Genomic DNA, 21,350 nt, shown 5'->3' on the forward strand with positions numbered 1-21,350 from the left:
ACAACAGGATCTCAACCATTCACCCAGATTTCTGCATCTCCTGTGAAGACACATAAGAGCTGGCACTCTATGATCTACAAACTGGCACATTTCTGAGCTTCATTCCCTAAAGTTTGAAAGGATGCATCAAAGTTTGTGCAAGATCAAAGAAAACAGAAGCAGTGAGGACCCTGCGTTAAGACATCAAAGCAAACTGTTATTAGAAGCAGAGTTAGAAAAGAGGCTGACTCCAATCAATTGAGGGAAAACATTGCATTCAATGGAAGATCCAAAAAAGTCATGTCAGGAACAGTGAGAAAGGATGATGGGGAGGAAATGAAATATAGTGAGTCACTGGTGGATATTACCGTAGGGATATACAGGCACTGTGAAAGAGTCCCAATAGGATAAAAAAAAAGACTTGGGATACATGTTACATATGTAACAGCAAACGAGATTTCTTAGTAATATCTGAACCCATGTTCCCTAACAAGCAAAAACGAGGTTATTACCATAATATCATGCATAGCATTAGGTATTGTAGGGCCTGATCCTGCAAATACATATCTGCATGCTTCACTTGACTAAAACCAGTAAGGTTGGGTAGGATGTGAGCTCTACTGGTTCTCAATGTTTCATTCAAGCCTTTACCACAGCAAGATCTCAACTGTACCAACCACTGCCCCATGTCTTCTAACCTGTTCTGTTTGCTTTAATGTACCACCTCTCAACATGGGCTTAGAGCAGCCCATAGCTCCATCATGGGCCAGAACAGACACAGCTGAACAGCAAGCCAGCAGCGGTGATGGCAGGGAGATAGCAAAGAGGCTTGTTATAGAAACAAAGGGTTGGATGGGACCTCTTTGGTCCTAGGTTCAGTCTCTTGCTATTGCCGTACCTGAGATCACCAGTTACAAAGCCTAGACCAAAACCAGCAGGCACATCCTTGGTGAAAGCCACTAGTTCAGTGCATCTGTAGTAGCCACTTCTTTTAGGAGTGGAAGGTAATCACAAGATAGCATTTCTAAGCAAAGAACAAAATGAAGAGGCATGCAGGCTCCTGAAGCCCATTTGTGACTGACGATTCTCATTCCTCTCCACTTGGAAGGGAAGGGCTTGGTTTTCTTGCTTTTGGACTACTCATGCTTGAGATTTCCATACTTGACATGAGGTAAGACAATAGCAGCGATCGCAGAAGCCAGGTTTGAAATACACATGGCAAAGTACATCAAAGCAAGGTTTGGTCAGCCTTCCTCAGGAGTGATGTCTCAGGCTTTAGGATAGATTTGCACCTTATAGACTAACTAAATTAGAGATGTATAAGCAGAAGCTTTTGTGAACCTGAGCTCACCTCATCATATGCTGTGAAAAGATGTGCACAGAAGAGCGTATCAAGTACAGGGAATGATGTGAATACAAAAGACAGGGAAGGGAAAGAGGGAGGAAGGGAAGGGAGAGGAGGGAGAGGGAGCAATGTTGGGAGAGGCAAACAAGTAGTAAACCCACCCAAGGGAATCACAAAAGCTAATCCAGGACATGGGATAAATATCCATAGTCTCTGTTTAGACCATACTTAATACAATCCAGTCTGTGGATGATTTCGTGTTCCTCAATTTTGCGTTTAAGTTCATTTTTAAACTTTTGTTCTCTAAGAACAGCTACTCGGAGGTCAGCGATGGACTGTCCAGAGAGGTTAAAGTCTCTCCTACCACAGACTTGTGTATCAGACCTCAGCCATCATTAGGAAAAGAACATTGACCTGAGAGGAAGCAGGCACGATAGTCCCAATTCACTTCTGGTGAAACCTCACTGACCGCCCCCCCCCCCTGCAAGTTACCTGGCCTGTTGATCTGAGAAAATATATTGAGCCTGCATTCACAGTATGAGTCTGAATACAGCCTCTTGATATAAATGTTGTCTTTATCCTCTTGATGTAAATAAAGTCAAATCAAATGTCAAATTACAGTAAACTAACACAGAATCGTCTGCGTTGCCTGCCTTTGTTTACTGCAGCTGATGAGTAAATGATGATGGTTCACATGTTTTTTATATCTGTATCTTTATTTCTCTTTAGGGAATCAGTGGAATGTGCTCAGAGTCATCTTTAGCCTAAGAGTGTATCCTGTGCTTCTGTTAAGAAGTACTTACCCATGTGAGCGTGCCATTGCCTTCCACTGGATTATTCATGGGCACAAATTCTAATTCAGGTATTAAATGTTCACCACGGTGAGTAAGTATTAGACGGTTGGGTTCACAGCACAGTGTCAAGAGGGCAGTTGGTAGATAATCACACCTCCAACTGCTGTGCCTGTGTGCATTTAATATAATCTAACTAGTACACCCCAGCATTTCTCTGCTCTCAGTTAGAATGGCTGCAGGTAAGATCATGCAGTAAACTGGACCTTTATCAGCCTCTTACCTTGCAGTTACCATAGCATTTGTCATTGCTCCCATTCCAGGCACATTCGCTTTGCAGTTCTCCATGCTTGCCCCATAATGTTCTGAGCTATCCTAAGTCATGGATGTTCTTCCTGTCTGGCCTGGCTTGGCAACAGAAGCACAAACATCACACTTGTGGTAAGTGAAACAAAACAGGCCCAGTTGTTCCAGGTTTGACACAGTTAAAGCACTTTTTTATTCTACTCGGGCAGTGGGAATACTCACGTGAGCCCTGGCTTCGCAGGAGCTGTAACCCGAAAACAGCTGGGGCTGCCCCTGTGTAACTTCAGCCATAGCTTGGCCTGCAGAACCCTTGTTGCTGATGATGATCATTAGCGTTAATGGCCTACATCAGGTGTCGGCAACCCCCAGCACATGTGCCAGAGCATGGCACATGAGGCCATTTTGCTAGCCATGCCACTGCTGGCCTCGGCTCTGGGCAGCTGCTGTCAGCCATGGAGGCCAGGCTGCTTCCAAAGGCGACTGAGAGGCTGCAAGCCCTGCTGCAAGCAGCCCAGGCCCCATGGCAGGCAGCAGCTACCCCAGTGCTGCCCCTGCAGCTGGCTGAATGGACGGACCAGGAAGCACAGGAGCTGCAGCAGGCCCAGGGCATCATCAGATCGGACTTTGTCCTGTGGTCCAGCAGCCTAGCCATGCGGTCACACGCACACGTGTGTTTGTGTGTCTGGTTCTGTGTGTGTGTCTACGGTTGTGTCTGTGTGTGTACATGTGCATCTGTATGTCTGGTTCTGTTTCTGTCTGCATGCATATGTCTGGTTCTGTGTGTCTGTGTGTGCATGCAGGCACACGTGTGTCTGGTTCTGGGAGTGTGTACATGCACGCATTTGTTCTGGGTGTGTTTGTGTGTGTGTGTCTGGTTCTCTGTGTTTGCGCGTGGGTGGTTCTGCGCATGTGCACGTGTGTCTGGTTCTCTGTCCATGTGTACATGTATGTCTGGTTCTCTCTCTCTTCTCTCCTTTTTTCTCTTTTTCTCCTCTCCTTTTCTTTCTCTTCCCCTCTTTCTCTCTCTCTTTTTCTCCCCTTTTTGTCTTTCTCTTTTTTCTCTTTCTCATCACAACATAATTAACAAAAAAAATACACAACAACAAAGATAGTATATGAAGTTTTATTTACTGTCACCAGGTTTAGAATTTTTAGAAAACCTGGTATTTATGGTAAAAAAAAAAACCCAGCATTTATGATTATTAACTATATTAATATGCAGTGCACCCTGCCATATACCCCTCACCCTGGTTTTGTTTTTCTCACATGCCGGCACCTTACAAGGTAGACATTGCAATTTTTTCGGCACTCTGGCCAAAAACATTGCCTAGCCATGGCTTACACCAAGCCCAAGGCCTGCCACAAGCCACCTGTTTGGGTCCAGTTGTGCCTGAACACCTGATTGGCTCCAGGACGCCAGACCTCAGGGTATAAGGGCCATCCTCCCGGAGGACGTCAGCTACTCAGTGCCAGCAGAGCTGGCAGCTCTGCCCTGCTCTCTGACCAGTTGTGAATTTGCCTCCCGCTCCTGCCCTGTTTCCTGCATGCCCCTACCTCCCAGCTCCAGTCCTAATTCTTGTGCTCCCAGCCCCCAGCTTCTGCATTTACCTTGTCCCCCTTCCCAGTCCTGGCCCTCATGTCCTGCCCTAGACTTGGGATTCCTGGCCCTGACACTGACCTATGACTCTTCAGCCCATTTTTCCATTTCCTCACCTTAATTTGACTCCTAACTAGTTCCTGACCTCAGCTCCCAGCGCTCACTGCAAGGGCAGGTTGCCCGCGTTCCAGATGCTTATTCAGCCTCTTGAAAACCTCTAAGGAAGTAGATTCCACGGTTTACCTGGCAGCTTATTCCACTGTCCTACTGATCTTACAGTAAAGATGTTTTCCCTGAGATTTCATCCAAATCTGCTTTGCTGCAGTTTAAACCCATTGCCTCGTGTCTTGCCCTCTGTAGCAAGGGAAAACGGTTAGTTGTTCCCCCTCTTCGTGGCAGCCTGAAAGCTGCTGTTATTGTCCCCTCTCCCCAAACTAAACATCTCTGCTTCTCTCCCCCTTTCCTTGTACAACTTGGCTGTTTGAGAGAGACAGGGCAGAGATTTATGAAGCTCAACTGATTTATCTTATCCAAAAAAAGAGGTGATTTGATTAGGGTCTATAAATATCATCTTGGGAAAGAGAGGTCTATAGGCAGCTCCTCAGTCTAGAAAAAAAAGAGGTAATGGGTATGACTTCATGGCAAAATGCAGTGCTGTGCAGATACCCCAGGTTCACTGTAAACCATCTAGGTGGTATACAGTCCACACAGTGCAAGACAGTGCCATGCAGAAATACCTAAGCCATGCCAGCATGCATTATTAGCTTCAGAACTGAAAGCAGTATAGGCATATCAGCAAGGTGTTGCCCCTAATCTAAGTAGTCACCTAATGCCCTGGATGCAGTACTGTACTGATGCATCTGTATGCCTTCTGTTTGCAAAACTAGTATACGTAGATCAAGTTCTGGCCTAACACTGTCTTGCACCATATAGACACACCCAGTGAGACCAATAGCTGGAAGCTGTAGCTAGAAGCTTTGGACTAGAAATGAGGTGCAGTATTTTTTGCATTGAGGGCAACAAGCCTCTGGAACAGATTGCCCAGAGATGTAATGGCTTCTGCATCACCTGCTGCTTTTAGAGCATTTCTACAAGGCTTGGGCAGCGGCTATGGCTTGGTGCTGCATTTGCTGGGTAAGGCACAGTTTGCAGGGGTGACAGTTTAAAAAGCTGACGCAGATCCTCAGCTGTTGCTTATCTGTGTAGCTCCACAGACTTCACTTTACCTCAGCTGAGAATCGGCCTTTACTTTCACTTGTAATTGTCTTAATGTGGTCATCCCTGGCCCACAGTACAGGACACCATCTGAACAGCTGTTCTTCAAGGAAGCACCAGACTTCAAGATGCTCAGAAGAGCTCCATCCCACCCCCAGGATACATGCAGCTCTGCATAAAAATATACGGGATCAGTCTAATTAGTAAGCACATAACTGTATGCAGATGTACAATTTGGGTAAGTTAATCTCACCAAGAGAACTGTTTCATTTCCTGACTTCTCTGTCTCTAAGGGCATCACCTTCCTGACTGCACAACCTTATGAGCATAAACTGTGCCAAACCTCAGTGCATTAACATAGATTTTGCATTTAATATCTATTACAGCAACGAGCTGGAGCACCGCTCCTCATCTACCCTTTATTGAGCGTGATCGATTGCTGGAGATCTTTCATTTAACATTTCAAAAGCCCCTTGGGGAAGCAGTCTGATCTAGTGGTTAGCACACTGCGCAGCCCCAGCTCAAAAGGGGACTGCTCCAGGCCACCTGTAACAGCAACAATGTGACCCACTGGCTGCTGGTCCCTGCCTGGACTCCTTGGAGCTCCAGGACAAACCAGTGGCCAGAGAATGAGGACTGGCCATTGCATCTCTTTTTTTCTCTTTCCCCCTTTGCTGCTTAAGCCCATCATTAAGTCTTTATCCCTCCATAACTTCTTTCTTGATTCCTCTCCTGCTGCCTCCAGCTTGGCAGAAGGTTATGTGGTGTGTGAGCACAGATGCATAAACTGGTGCCATTTACAGCTGACCCAATGCTGGCTGGACAAGTGCAGATGCAGTGGCGATGTTAAACGCGGTGGCATGAGTAGGAAGGTAGTAAATCTGCATGAGCTGCTCACGGCAGTAGAAGCATGTTGCAAGGCTGCAGCAAGGGGAGGCTGAGCATATGTCATATGGTTTGCCCTGCCCTTATTTCTTCCTCTCTTTTCTCAGCATTCCCCCTTTCCCAGACTACCTTGGCCTTCCAAAGAAGCCTTGGCCCCATTGAAAGGGGGTCTTCCCTGAAAATTAGCCTGACCTATTGTGAGAGAGGCTGAGGCCTGCAGAGGATCATTGCTAGCCGGGGAGCACTCTTCCTGAGTTTCCAGTAACTTTTGCTTGTGCTCCTGGTTGAAAATCCTGTCTCTAACCTCTCATGGACCCTAGTCAAGCCACTACGTTACCAATTGTTCCAGTCAGATAACAAAGCACTAGAGTCTCAGAGTAGAGACTCAAGGACTCTAGTGAGGGAAGAACTGCATTACTCGAATTGAGGAGATAAATATATAATCACTCTGAACCTTTTGTTTATAAGCAAAGTCATTTGCTTCAACCGAGGAGAAGTTCTGGGAACTCCACTTGCTATGGAATAAATACCTCGGCCCTATCTGTGCTTTGTAGCAGGCGCCGCACCGTGCCAGTGACCTCCTCTGCTGGGCTGAGGCACGGCCCTGTTTGGAACAGGACTTATTGCAGTAAAACATATATTCATGAACAACTGAGCGAGTAAGAGCTGAGGTATGTGGCTCTTTAAATGGCCTGGATACTAAGCTCCCAACTACATTATTAATCCTGATCAAGGGGCTTTATTTATTGCACCATATTTATGTCATACTTAATTCATCCTGTGCCAGGGGGTTTGTTTGGTCACCTAGGGGGCTGTGAAGGCATCCCCCAAACTTGGTATCTGGATTTCCTTTTTTTTTTTTTTTTTTTTTTTTTTTTTTTTTTTTTTTTTTTTTTTTTTTTTTTTTTTTTTTTTTTTTTTTTTTTGCCGCCACGTTAAGCATCACAGATTGGCCGCTGCTATTGGTAGTATGATGGCTATATACAACTGAGTTTTTAGGAGGGCTGAGAAAATTCTGGAATATAGATGTAACAGGGTGTTGGGTTCCCTGGCCACACACGCATTCAGACGTCTGGCCTAGGGACAGAAATTACACATAAACTGGTATGGCTATGTACAGATATTCAAAAAGCTCGAGCCTGAATCAGTTTGATCTTTGCAGGTTAGTCTAACCTGCATAGATTGAAGCTATTTGCATGTGAACAGACATTCACTTTTGATTCTGGAAATACAGCCACATGCCTGTGGTGGCTCAAGCCAGAAGCCGGGGGGTGCTAGATTGAGCCCTCCCTTCCCTTCAGCAGCAGCGATTGGGGAGGGGTTTAAACCCCCATCTGGCCTGCAGGGACCCCAGCCAGGGTGTGCCTGGAGGGGGAAGGGGGAAGCAGCTCTTGCCAGGCTTGTCCCTGGGGCAGTGTGGGGGGCGATATGGTCAGACACCAGCCCAGGCAGCACCTCCGGTGAAGGGGACAGGGAGGAGGATTAAACTCTCCTATCTCCCCTCTGTTTCACCAGCACAGTGACCCCAGCTGGGCTCAGCCCAGCTTTCCGTCCTGCTGGCCGCTCGTGCAGCAGGGGGCATAGCCAGAGCCAGGTGGGCAGCAGCCTCAGATGAAGGTGGGGGCACAGAGGGGAATTAAACTCCCCTGTCTGTCTCCCCTCTCGGGAACAGGCACAGGGACCCCAGCCTGGGTCTGACCGGCTTTCTACCCCACTGGCCACTTGCACGGCGGGGTGTGTGGCCAGAGCTGGCTGGCATGGCCCTGCCCTCTACCCACCTTGCCCAGGACTGCAGGGTGAGCCAGGCTGGCCCACAGGCACTACTAAGGGCAGGTGCAGAGGGGCCGGTCTAGGTTGGGCCACAGGGGCAGGGCCCTTCTCAGCTGGCTACAGCTCAGGCTAGGGCCACGGGAGCTGTGCACCCGGATTGCTCCTAGCTCCCCACACCCAGCCCAGGCCAGGCTGTCACGGACCCACAGCTGACCGGGAACAGTCCTGCTCACACAATCCAGCCCAGTCTGGGCCGACTCTTCCATGCCCACCCAGCACCCACAGCCAGCCCCACTCAGTCCGGAGTGAGGCAAGTAGATAGTGGGGCCAGCCCAGGCTGGGCCACAGGGGCAGCACACTTCCCAGCCAGCTGTGGGTCCATGACACCTTGGGCTGGCATACACAGGCAGGGGCTCACTAGGCAGTGGCATGGAGGCAACACCACTGCAGCTGTGGGCAGGCACCTTGGCAGCCGGATTGGCTGTGTGGGTTGTGCCCGTGGCTGCCCAGGCTGGCTCAGAAGCCCCTCCATGCCCACCCTCAGCAGCGCCTATTAGTCAACCCAGCTCAGCCCCACAGCCACAGCCCCAGCCTCACCCTGGGTGAGGCCTGCGGATGGTGGGAACATGGCAGCTGGAGTCTGGCCATGCCCCTGCCCCTGCTGCTGGAGTGGGGAGGGGAGGAGGATCCTAAAAGAGGCTGCTCTGCCTTGGCCAGGCAGACCCTGGCTGCAGTTCCCAGGGGGAGAGAGGAGGGAAGGAGGAATAAAACCCCTGCCATGCAGGCTGGTGTCTGGCCATGTCCCCACCCCTGCTCTGGCTAGGGAGCAGAGGGGTAGGGCCAGCCGTGCTCCCTGGAGCAGACAGCCCAGCCCAGCCCAGCCCAGGGCTGAAAAGCATGTTGGGATGCTGGGGGACTCTGATTTAACTTAAATCAGCAAAGGGTCTGGGACAGAAGTTCCATAAACCAGTTTGACCCAAATCAGTTAAGTCTGATATACTACATTCAACCAGGTTTACCTTAAACCAGTTTCAGCCATTTTGAAACTCATTTATATGCACTGAACTTATGTTCCATTACAGGTTTAAACCAGCTTCTGATCACTTAAACCAGTTCACATGTAACTTCTGTCCCTAGCCTGTAAGTGACTGGAAACCAGTTAAAATCTGTAACGTAACAGAAATTTGGTGCTCACAAACCACTTTTAAAATGGCCGAAATCAGTTTAAGATAAAACTGGATGTAGGTGATATAGGTTAACTGATTTAGGTTAAATCAAGTTATTGAACTTCTGTCCCAGATGCCTTCCAGATTCAAGTTAACTCACAGTCCCCCAATCCCAGGATGTTTTGCACCTGCCCTGCAAGCCCCACCTTGTGGGGTGGGCAGGCTAACTTTGGCCCAAGCGGTCTGCTCCAGCCAAGCAGGGAGGCGTGCTCTAGTCTCTCCACCCGGCTTCTGGCCTGGGCCACTGCAGACATGTGGCTGCATTTCCACAATCAAAAGTGAATGTCTGTTCACTTGCCAGGCGTTAGGGTCCTGAAAAGTGGAGCTCTGCTCAGTGGCACACTTTCCAGCCAAACCAAATGAGTCCCTTTAGCCTGAGCCCAGGAGTACTAGTGAGCTCTGAGCTAGCTATTTTGCAGGGAAAGCGTGTTGAGTTTTTTATGACCAGACTAGGACCTGTAATTCTCCCACTGAAGAACTCCCCTGAGGGCCGCAACAGTGATCCTGTTGCGTACGTGCTCTATAGCGTTTATTTTCCTCCCAAAGTTACCCACGGTTGCATAGACTTGGCAGCAGGGTATGTTGGATGAAACAGAAGACCAGGAACCGAGAGACCTGGATTCTGTTTCTAGCTCTGCTAGTGACCTTGGGTGAGTGACTTGTCTTTTCTCTCCTTCTTTTCTTCCTCTGCAAAATAGGAATGAAAACCCCTTCTAGAAATTACTTTGAGCTTGCTGAATGAAAATGCCACGTAAGTGCTAAGGTTAATGCACAAACAGACCTTTCTGGTGTGGTGCCCTTCTAAATACAGCACAGGTTTGCTAAAGAAGCCAGACAGCTTCTTCCTGAAACAAATTGCTCTTCAACTATTGCCATCTTGTGGCGTCTGTGACCTGTTACTTGTTCCTTTTTATCTGCTAATGGTGCTAGTGCACATCAGAAATGTACACAGGCAATTTTAAAATGAAATGTAAATGAATTAGAAATGCCTACAGGAGAGCTATTAGCATAAATCCAATCAAAGGGCTTTGTTTAACTTGTTAAAAATGACTAAATATTTAGCAAGTGTGGGTGGGTGAGGTGATTCTTGCTTACACGACACAAGTTTTAGACCCAATGCTACCTCCAATATCTGAAATGACTGAACTTATTAGCAATTTTCTCTCCTGAACTCTGCCTGCCTCGGCTTATAACTCATTGTAACACCATCACATACGCAAGGGAACAGCCTCTAAAATATTATCATTGCTTCTAATAATATTCAGCTCACATGGCTTTGAAACCCTAGAAATTTAGACTTTACAGGGAAACTGAAAGCACCCTGGATATTGCAGGGTGACTGTGTGTAGTGCGTGATCAAATCCAAATAATCAAATGCTACTTGCCTTACCCTTGGAGCAGTTTCCTTGGCCCAGACCCATAGCTGAAGAAACGCAGTAGAGGGTGAGCCTAAGGCTGGGATAGACCTGGGGTCAGTTCTCTCCTCTACCACACACTTCTAGCATGACTTTTGGCATATCATGCAAGATTTGTCTAGACACAGAAGTCATGTGGTTTTAATCATACCATGCAGTATGAGATTTAATTTTTCCAGGCATAAGTATACCAGTATAACTGCATCTACACCAGCACTTGTACCATTATATAAAAAACCCTCATGCTCCTAAATGACATAACTGTATAAAAGTTGTGCATAGAGTTGGCCTGCATCTCTCTGTGTCTGGGGTCCCCATCTGTATCAGGGATAATAGCACAATCCTGGCTCAAAGCGGTATTCAAGGATAAATGTGTTAAATGACTATTACGTGCTTTGATCCTGTGGTAATGGGGGCCACATACATTCTTTTACTTGTCTGGATAGTAAGGGAAACAAGATTGGGCCCCACAAACTGGACTATATAAATTTAAGTTGCTTAAAGAGAGAACCGGATGTTGATGCCAGTTGCACCCTGACTGATTCTTCTGGCTTTAGCCTTACTCTAGCTCTCACACCCATGTCAGCAAGGAAAAAAATTGGGCATAGGGTAGGATCATTCTTGGCAACATCCTTGCTTTCCTCAGAACCTGAACCTTGTGAACCTTATGAACATGAGCCTTCAGTGTGATTCTGCTGCTGGTAAAGCGAGCAAAATGCTAGCTTGCATCCATAGATGCTTCTCAAGCAAATCCCGAGACGTCATTCTCCCCTTGTACTCGGCCTTGGTGAGGCCGCAGCTGGAGTACTGCGTCCAGTTTTGGGCTCCACAATTAAAAACGGATGTGGAGAAGCTTGAGAGAGTCCAGAGAAGAGCCACGCGCATGATCAGAGGTCAGGAAAACAGACCTTACGATGAGAGGCTGAGAACCATGGGGCTCTTTAGCCTGGAAAAGTGCAGGCTCGGGGTGATCTGATGGCTACCTATAAGTTTACCAGGGGTGACCTCCAGTATCAGGGGGAACGTTTGTTCACCAGAGTGCCCCAAGGGATGACAAGGTCGAACGGTCATAAACTACTACAAGACCATTTCAGGCTGGACATAAGGAAGAACTTCTTTACTGCCTGAGCCCCCAAGGTCTGGAACAGCCTGCCATCAGAGGTGGTTCAAGCACCTACTTTGAATACCTTCAAGAGAAATGTGGATGTTTATCTTGCTGGGATCCTATGACCCCAGCTGACTTCCTGCCCCTGGGGTGGACCCAACGATCTTCCAAGGTCCCTTCCAGCTCTAATGTCTATGAAATCCATGAAGCCCATTGGACTCTCATGCTGTTTTAGGCTAGGGACAGAAATTGCACATAAACAGGTATGTAATTGGAAACTGATTCAAATCTGTAACACAATGGAAGTTCAGAGTACATAAACCACTTTCAAACTGGCTGAAACCAGTTTAAGATAAACCTGGATGGATATAGTATCACAGTTAACTTATTTAGGTTAAATCTGTTTATTGAACTTCTGCCCCAGATGCCCTCCAGGATGCTTTGCACCTTCCCCACAAACCCCACCTTGCAGGGTGGGCGGACTAGCCTTGGTCCAGCTGTCTGCTCCAGCCGAGCAGGGAAGTATGCTGTAGTGCCCCCCACCCCAGGCTTCTGGCTTGGGCCGCTGCAGGCATTTGGCTGCATTTCTGGAATCAAAAATGAATGTCTGTTCACTTGCTTATCGGTTCAATCTACGCAGCTTAGACTAACCTGTGAAGAATGAATTGATTCAGTCTCTGGCTTTTTTGATTGTATGTACTTAGCCATACTCTCTACAGAGTAGAGAAGGATTTTGGCTAGAGAATTTCCTTAGAGTTGTTTAATTTGTTTAAATAGCATGTTAATTATGTTGATGTGCTTGGAGGAGAGAGGGGAGGAAGCAGCTTCTCCAGAAAGCCCTGCTATAAAGATCTGAATGTGTAGGAGTGACAGCGGCAGGTAGCAACTTGACTTTCAGGATGAAAAGCTGTTTGGGGCGAAATTTTCCAGGCTGAGTAGCTGGGCTGCTTGGAAGTTGGAAAGAAGGGGACCTCAGCTCAGGGTATACTGTATCTGCCAAATCCCCCTCCAAATCACTACACACTGGGATAACCTCACACGCCAACTTTGGGTAACCACAAGATCTACCCTGAATGCTGCCACAGAGAGTCCTCATGGATCGGGGCTCTGCATCACAGCATGGATGCTATGCTGAATCCCACCACACTCCTTTACTCAGAGGAGTTTGCATCCACAGCAGTAGGATTTGCTTTTGACATCCCATGCATAAATGTGCAAGAACAAAAGTGAGAAGCCATGTCAAAGCCCTCACAACCCCTGCAGTGCTTGGGCTCTGCAGAAAAAAAAACAGCTGCATTACTTCAGAAACTCATGCTAATGCAAGGTGCATATTCAGGCTGCATTACTCTTAAGCAAATTAAATATCCATGAAGACTAGGATGTAAAGAAGCAGCCAGTCCCCAGAGATACAGAACAAGCTAGCCCTTCAACAGAATATTGCAGCTCCTTCCTGGGGTGGTTTCCACACCTCCACTCTCAGCCCCTGGTTCCTAAAAGAAGCATCACTTGTAAAGGTATCACTTGGTTTTTCTCTGCTGCTTTTCTAACTCCTTGCTTCTTGAATGTGCAAACAGCTATCAAATAGCAAATGAGAGGAGGAAGTCAGGAAAAGGGCAAGCCTGCTATTATATTGTTTTCATTAGTATTTTGAGCTTTTGTCACATGTATAGCTTCCCCCCCCCGCCCCGTACCATTCACCACATTTCTTCCACTTTGCATGATACTGTAATTTGACTTGGGAACAAATGGTAGAATCATTCCTTGCTGTGAGTGCAACTGCTAGGAAACCTTCATGGAAAAAAAACATCTCCAGAGCCACAAAGTATGCAGTGTCTATGCCCTGCCTTGCTCAAAACATTCAGATCTGTAACCTGGGCCAAATGCACATAGGAGGAGAGCAGCATGCTCCAGACCAACCACAATGATGAAGATTTCTGCATGCTGAGTCCCCAGCACTGTAGGAAATACTCCACCCAATGAAGCATTGGGCACCCATCAGTGCCAAGCCAGTGGGACTGCTGAGATGTGCTGACCGTGTTGCCCTCCCCTTCCTACCCACTTAAGCAGTGTTGCTCCCTTAGCAGAAGGGAGGTTGAAGCCATTTTTGGAAGCTGCCAGTTCTTTCCTTGTACATCCCTAGCATATGATCTGCATGCGCCCAGCACACAGCTATATTCTGGGAAGTGGCTAGCTCCTCCTGGCACCGTGGGTTCCCACAGCTATAATCTCTCTGTGATTCTTGATCAGCCCTCCCAGCTCTCAAATCAAGAGATGTTTTTTTCTCTAACAACCCAACCAGGATCAGGAGATTGTGCCTCATCCATCACTTCCAGCAATAAGATCAAAGAGTTGCTGAACAGGACCAGGCTTGTGAATAGTCTAGTTCTCCAAAGGAAAGTGGAGTCCCACCCTGGACAAAAACAAGCCTACAACTCATCATAAGACAATGGACTCTGAAGCAGGGAGTGAAAGGGGTTCCAGATATAAACAGATTGGAAACAGAGGAGGAAACAGTAATAGACTCCAGCAACGGAAGAACGTGGATGGATTAGAGATGCAGTGTGTGGACAGATGTAACAATTAAGGTGTTTCAAAAACCTCTGAAACGATTCAAATGGCAGCCATACAAAATGTGCAACCCCTTTGGAATGTTCTAAAAGGGGCTGAAATGCTCCAGAATGGCACCTCTTTACAGCAAATACTCTGGGGGTGTTTCACTTTTGGTTGTGGGTGAATGGAGGGTGGAGGGAGACTGGGAAGAATAGTCTGCCAGCTGTCCGGCTGCTGGGTCCCACACCAGGTCCCCAGTGTGACCCCCTACACTTTCTGCTGGGACCCCTTCCAGACATGGAGCTAGGCTTACCCCTCCAACCACCCCTGCTGACTCCTAGAGCCCCACTACCACTGGAGCTGGTCCCTCCAGCCCCATACCCTTACCTCTCTGCTCAGCTGAGAGGGAGAGACAAGGTAGAAGAGATAGGAGCTCAAGTGTCAGAGTCCTTGTTTTAAGCCGGGGGGGGGGAGGTTCCTGCCCCCCCCGCTCCACTTGTCCTCTCCCCTCTACCTTCTGTCCCTGCAGGTTGCTGCAGTGTGCTCTGTGGCCGCTGGCTGATGCTAGGGAAGGCTGCAGCATTTTGAAACATTCCAGCTGGGAACAGCACAGGGGCGTACATGTGCCCCCTGGCTAAAACATTTCCTTTATGAAACATTTCCAAGTGTATTTCACTTGGAAACGTTTCAATTATTATGTCTGTCTGCACTCACAAGACTCTTTATATTTCAGGCATGGGTGGCTGGTTGCTTAAGTGCTGTAGAAGGGTGTAGATGGCCTTGAAGACTGAAGTATTCTCTCTATGCTATAGCCACAAACCAGGCAGTGTAATGCAGTTTCTGCATGTTGTCCCCCTGAATCCCTCTGGCTTTAACTGAAGAAAGACTACCTTTAAAAGTGGCTCAAAGCAGGGGCAATTGCCAAAAGGGATGTTTGATATGTTGGTGCTGGCCTCCCATATTTGCACTCCTCCACTGGGTACTATTCTCAGACCAGTGATCAATGTGGCATGGGTTTGGTGGAACTACTATATGATAGGAATATTCTCTGGTTGCCACTAAAGTGGGACGAATTTGAGCCAGTCAGAGGTGGCTATGCTGCAGCCTGCATACCTAAGAGAAACTAGAGATCTACAGCGCAGTTCAGAATGGCCTTGTGTTCCAGGGTTATGTTTCAGAGACAAACAAGTCCCCACATCTCCATCTGGATCACAGCAGCTTGATGGACTATTGCATAGTGGGATCTATCATCTCTGTGGGACACTTGTCCCTATTAAGCAACTGTGTGTTGGAATCTCCTCCATTTTCTGCAAACCAGGTACACCCTAGTGACTTTGAGAGTTCCCAAAGCTTGCTCATCTCCAAAGAAGATAGCCTGACAGTAAGATGTAATGGGAATTTTGGCATTCCTAAAGTTTACTACAGCAGCAGCTGGATGAGACCTTAATCCCAGATTCTCAAAAACATTTATTTAGCTCTTATTTAGGCACATAAACACCTTTGAGAATCTGAGCCTTAATCCTGAAATAGAAAGAAAATAATGTACCTGTGCCTGCTAGCAGCAGATATTAATGCTCAGTCTTGCTGCTGAGGAAATTATCCCCACCCATTTCCACTCTGTACCCATTTAAGCCAGAAATAAGGTGGGGTGGGCATCTTGGGGGTGTCCCACACTGCTATTCTTTAGCAGCCCAGAAACCCCGGTTTGGAATACAGGACGAGGGGCATCCCCCGAGTGTCCCCTACTGCTTCATTTCCAAGGATGAAATATGCAGAGTGGGTGAGTGGGCCTGTTTCCTCAACAGCATAGACCTGTATAATTAATCTACCCAATGGTTTTTATAGAGATGCTGATCACCTACAAACTTTGTTCACAACCAAGCTCCCACTTATTTCAGACAGCATGACTGAATGTCATGAACCTTTATGTGTTCTTAAGTTGAGCACCCAAGAAAGGAAGCACCTAAAAAGCAAAACTCACATATTCAAAGTGGCTTTGAGTGACTTGCCCAAGGTCCCACAGCTAGTCTATGGCCAAAGTGGAAAGAGAACCAGTCTCCTGCTTGCCTGGCCTGCGTTCTGATAAGGAAGATGCACAGGCAAGCATCCTCTCTGCACGGAGACAGCACATGGCATCCACATCACTTAAGCCCTGATGGAAAGCAGAGAGGAATAAAATAGTACATAGTTCAACATGGACAAATTTTCATCCTATGTGTGTAGTTAAACTTAAATGTGACAATAACTGCAATCTGCACCTACTGTATGGGTTTGGCAGCTGGAAAAATAAGAACAATCTTGGATGGAGGGTAAGTAAGAGAACTTGCCAAAAAATCATCTGAAGCAGGTGGTTCCAACTTGCAGAAACTCAATTTATATTCTCAAATGACTTGCTGGAAGCTGTGCACAATTACATAAAGAAGCCCAATGCAGGCAAGGCAGATGTTTCAGTGAATGCCAGCCGCTGGAATATGATAGCTCGCTCAGTTCTATTGCACCCACCACTTGAGATGGTAATTCAGGAAGTCAGTGTTTAAGGTTCATCCCAAGGGAGCTCAAGACTCGTATCGGGTAGCTACAGGTCTGGTTGGAATGATTCCATGCCCTGCTTGAAACAAAAGGGGACAATAGTGCAGTAACACTTGCAAAAGTTGAGGCTTCTGCATTATTCACAGGCTCCAGATCCAGAGTATTGATCCAGAAAAAAATATATGCTGCATGGGCTGCATGAATTGGAAAAAAAAAAGAGACTAATTTTTTTTCAGCAGGGCAGCATACTAAAAATTCTACAGATCAGATTTCCCTTCTCACTCCTAATGCTTCTGTTTGCAAAGTTACAATCAAGGCTATTTGGGAAATAATACAGGCAGTACTCTACAAAATTTTATAGTGGCATAGAGCTACATTGATCAGGGGAGTAATGAGGTAAGATTTGTGACCAACACAGCTGTATCTGCCAGAGATACTAGTGTGGATGCAGTGTTACTATCAGAATGACCCCATTCCTGATATAGCTTAATTTAGTTGGGGGATGAGATGGGAACTGGGAGGAGGAAAAAAAACCTATACAGCAGTAGCATAGCTTTGCTAGTATAAGATGCATCCACACCTAGGGGAGTTTTGCTGGCAGAGTATCTTGTATAGCAAATACCACTAACATGCTCCTAGTGTACACCTGGTCAAAGTATTTTAGCCTGGAATCTAAGCTCCTGGTATATTAATGCCTAAAGATAAAGCCAGTATCAGAGAAACAATGCTTAACAGTCAGCACTGAAGAAATCCTTCTGAGTCGCTTGTAAAGTTAAAAGAAAAAGTTCCAAGGTGAAATTATGGAAGATGGAAAACACCAGACGGATAAGGAAATATAAACAGAAGAACAGTCTCACAGATAAGGGTTGGACTAGATGACCTCCTGAGGTCCCTTCCAAACCTAATTTTCTATGATTCTATTCTATGATTTTATGTGGGGAACTAGGAAGCAGGTTACAAAGGCAGACACCAAACCAATTAAAATGACAGAGGGTAGGATTACCTTCACTTCGGGAAGGGAACAAAATCTGGTCCCACCAAACAAATAACAGGTGCTGGATTTACTGATATACTTAGAACTTAAAATTTAAGCACATATTGAAAGGTTTGGATGAACTGGAGCCTATAAAAGATAATAAGATTATGTCAAGCAATATAACTAAAACATTGTGACTGAAAGCCTGGAAACTAGAATAGTGAAATATCAGAAACTCTACAAATGCTTGCTTAAATTGCTTTTAAAGCAACAACTTTCATTTATATTTGAAATTAATACGCTGCTTTTGACAAGATTCACTATTCTCTAAAAAAAACCCACCATTACCTCTTTTGATCTGAGCCATTGGCCAAAACTTGAGGCCTTGCAGATTGCTTCTGGGTAAATGAGAAACTGAGGAGGGAGGCCAGCATTTTATTGATGTAATCGTATTATTTACAGAGACTATACACAAAGTCCAGTTTCCATAACACAGCAGGAATCAAAATGCTAAAGACCCTTGGCCCACAATTCCAAGCCCTTTTCCAGTTAACACTAAACCCAGTAGCACGCTCATTCTCTCATGGATCGTCTACATAGGGGAATTACTGTGAGGTCATTGAGGGTATGCATTCATAGTACATTTGCTACCTGGCATTAATTCCCCATGAGGAATTAGTAAGTGTGGGGAAGCTTAATCCACTTGCAACCTGTAACAGAACAGATGTTCAGTGCACATAAACCAGTTTGACAATGGTTTGAGATAAGCCTGGTTGAATGTAGTATCCAACATAACTGATTTGGGCCAAACCAGTTTAATGTCTGTCCCAGACCCCTTGCTGGTTTAAGCTAAACCAGACTCCTCCAGCATCCCAGCATGCTCTCAGAGATGATAAATGCTGTTATCAAGGAGGCGGGGTACTCCTCCCTAATCCTACAAGGGCCGGGCCATGCCTCCCTCAGCTCAGCCCTGTGAAAGGGAAGGGAGAACTGCTCTAGTGCCCCCCGGCTTCTAGCCTGAGCCACTGCAGGCATGTGCCTGCATGTCTGGGATGTCTGTGTGGTTACCAACTGATTTAGCTTAGCCAGGTTAGACTAACCTGCAAAGATTGAATCAATTCAGGCTCAGGCTTTTTGAATGTCTATCCCTAGCCTTTGAACCTATTGCTCCAGAGTTTATTGTTCCCAGGCACACTGTTTGCATGTGTGTCTGGCAGTGATACACATTGAGTTGTATTGGAGCAGCCCTGGCTGGCAGGGAGCCCAAGGGGTCAACCTGCCAGCCCAGGGCTGCTCCAACTCAGCTCTGTGTGCTGCAAAGGGGCTGGCTGAGGCATGAGGGTGCTTTAATATAGAGCTAGCCAGCAGGCAGCCCCAGCACTGAATCACCTTTGTGCCCCAGCCATGTGCTGCTGCAGAGTACAAGTACTATCCTGCTGCAGAGTTAATTTAATTTACTCCTGCCTCCTAATTTACTCCACGTGATTCAATCAATAGGGGTGCACAGGTAGATGTGCATTTACTGTGCAACTAATTAGTCTGTTGTGCAGTAAATGTCTTGCATAGACATGACCCTAGAAAGGCAATACTGAGTAGCTAGGGGAATATAAATTTATAGCCTTGCTTGATTCACCACATAACTTCCCAGTGTAGACAAGCCCTTCACTTCATCTCAGGGTCATAAATGACACCTGCAGCAGCCTGGCTCTGTTTCCTACCAGCCCTGTACAGCATGTTTTGGGCAGTAGCTCCTATTATTTCAACTACTTGTTCCATAAAGGAGATTGGTTGTCTCGCACATTTTAACCTGAATCAAGGGCAGTGGTTATATATCCTCCACTTTCAATTAGGCTTAAACCAGCCTCCTGGCTAACAGAAGCTTTGTAAATAGTTTTTAACTGAAACCCACCATTTTAATTTAGGGGCTTCTGTCACTGTTATAGCGGGGGGCCCAACGTTTTGTGGGGGTTTTTCCGACAAAACCTGCCTGTGGCCAAGGGTAGGTGTGAGCTACCAATGGGCCAAGCAGCCCCTGAGCTGTTGGGATGCCCTGGTCCTTCCCTCTGTGGTGGCAGTGCCCCCTGGGTGGGTTGCCAGCAGCTAGGTGCTTGGTGCCCCAGCTTGGAGGCAGCACCCAGCCGGATTCAACTCTTCCCCAAGCCTGCTGGGGCTTCTAGCACTTTGTGCACTATGCCCGCCACCTGGGACCAGCTGGAAACAGGTTGGCTTACCCCTGAGGCAACACGGTGAGGCAGCAGAAGGGCAGCTGGGTGTGCTGGTGGCCAGAGAAGGCAGCAGGAATGGTGCATGGGGTGCTGGAAGCTCGCTGAGCCCGAGCTTCCCCAAGTCCGCCTGGGCTTCCAGCACCCTATGCACCATCCCTGCCGCCTTCTCAGGCCGCCAGCACACCCAGTGACCTCTCCCATGGCCAGGGAGTAAGCTGTCAGATTACAGGCTGCAATGTTACAAGTAGCAACATTGCAAACTAAACTACATGGGGATGTGGCTTAGTTTGCAATGTTGCAAACTCATCTGAAACCCCCAAACCTTATGGACCTGAATTGTGTGACACTATAAAGCCACAGAAAGGAAATGTTTGTCACATGTACATCGTGACAAAGTGCTTGCCCTCAGTTGCTGAACTCAAAATTTTAGCAGGACACTAAACACTGGCACATGTCAGAATACTCCAAGAACCTGTTTCCTGTCTTATGCACAGGATAGACTGTCAAACCTCACACCACCATCCTGGGGAGTTCTGGGGAAATGTAGTTCCTACTGCATTCACTGAGCTGGGTCCTGCAGCCTACTGGGTTTTCCAGGGCATGCTCTTGTTCATATACTGGCCCAGATCTGCCTTACTTGTGTGCATGGGCAGATCCAGGATTTTGAAAAAGGGTGACCAGCACTGCAGGCTGTAAGACCCCCCTCTTAGATTCCCCCCACCCCCCGCAGCCTGGACAGACCAAACATGTTGCAGGAGCAGCAGCTGGGACCTTTTCTTAAGTCTCTGAATCAAGTAAGAATCTCCGCCCCTCTCTTCCCTTCCCTTCCCCCCCTACTTACACCTCTGGGAGCTGGAAAGGGAGACTCACCCACTGCCACAGCTGCCCCACTTGTGACTGGCTAGGAAGTTGGGTTTGGCTGCCCACAGTGGCAGCCACAAATGGGATCCCCCTCCCTGTGCCTTCTCTGAGGCTGGCAGGGAACACTTGGGAGAACCAGGGCAAGGAGGAGGAAGGCTGGCAAATGTGGCACCACACCACGTCCCGATCTGCCCCTGCTTGTGAAATCTGACAGGATCAGAGCATGAAGAGACCACACCTTTTACAACTGGCATGATAACTAGAGGAGGGGAGAGAATAAATACATCAAAGCCAAAAAATTACCAAAGTGTGGGACCAGGAACTAAAATACAGTATATGCAGCAAGACTAGTGAACAAACACAGACTGCTGTTACTTGGATTAAGTTTCATAGGTGTGTAGTCATGCTCTAGACTTGTGGTTTCAAATGAGGGGCAAGAAAGGACTTGCCCAGCATTGCATGACAGGTCAGGGAAAGAACCCAAGTCTATTAAATCCCAGTCCAGTGCCCTGTTCACTGGACCTTAGACAATGAAAAACTCAGGTGACAGGCCTCCTGTAAAAAAAAAAAAAAAA

The 21,350-nt window shown here is 47.2% G+C and overlaps 1 long non-coding RNA gene across 7 annotated transcripts in view; it reads right to left on the reverse strand.

Annotated features, from left to right (window-relative positions):
- Positions 1–21,350, reverse strand: part of LOC109292208 — a 55,643-nt gene that overhangs the window by 26,074 nt on the left and 8,219 nt on the right. For 2 of the 7 annotated variants that reach the window (XR_002096070.1, XR_002096067.1), the window contains 2 exons: positions 13,103–13,208; positions 3,683–5,404 (listed from right to left, as the gene is read on the reverse strand). The exons of 1 other annotated variant lie outside the window; for it this stretch is intronic. This is a non-coding gene — a long non-coding RNA (uncharacterized LOC109292208). Of the gene's footprint in view, positions 1–3,682; positions 5,405–13,102; positions 13,209–15,938; positions 16,790–21,350 lie in introns of those variants that run through there. 4 more of the 7 variants (XR_002096068.1, XR_002096066.1, XR_002096073.1 and 1 more) reach the window with 3 other exon arrangements.

Source organism: Gavialis gangeticus, unplaced genomic scaffold (genome assembly GCF_001723915.1).
Source record: "Gavialis gangeticus isolate Ggan-Ray unplaced genomic scaffold, GavGan_comp1, whole genome shotgun sequence".
Taxonomy (NCBI): Eukaryota; Metazoa; Chordata; order Crocodylia; family Gavialidae; genus Gavialis; species Gavialis gangeticus.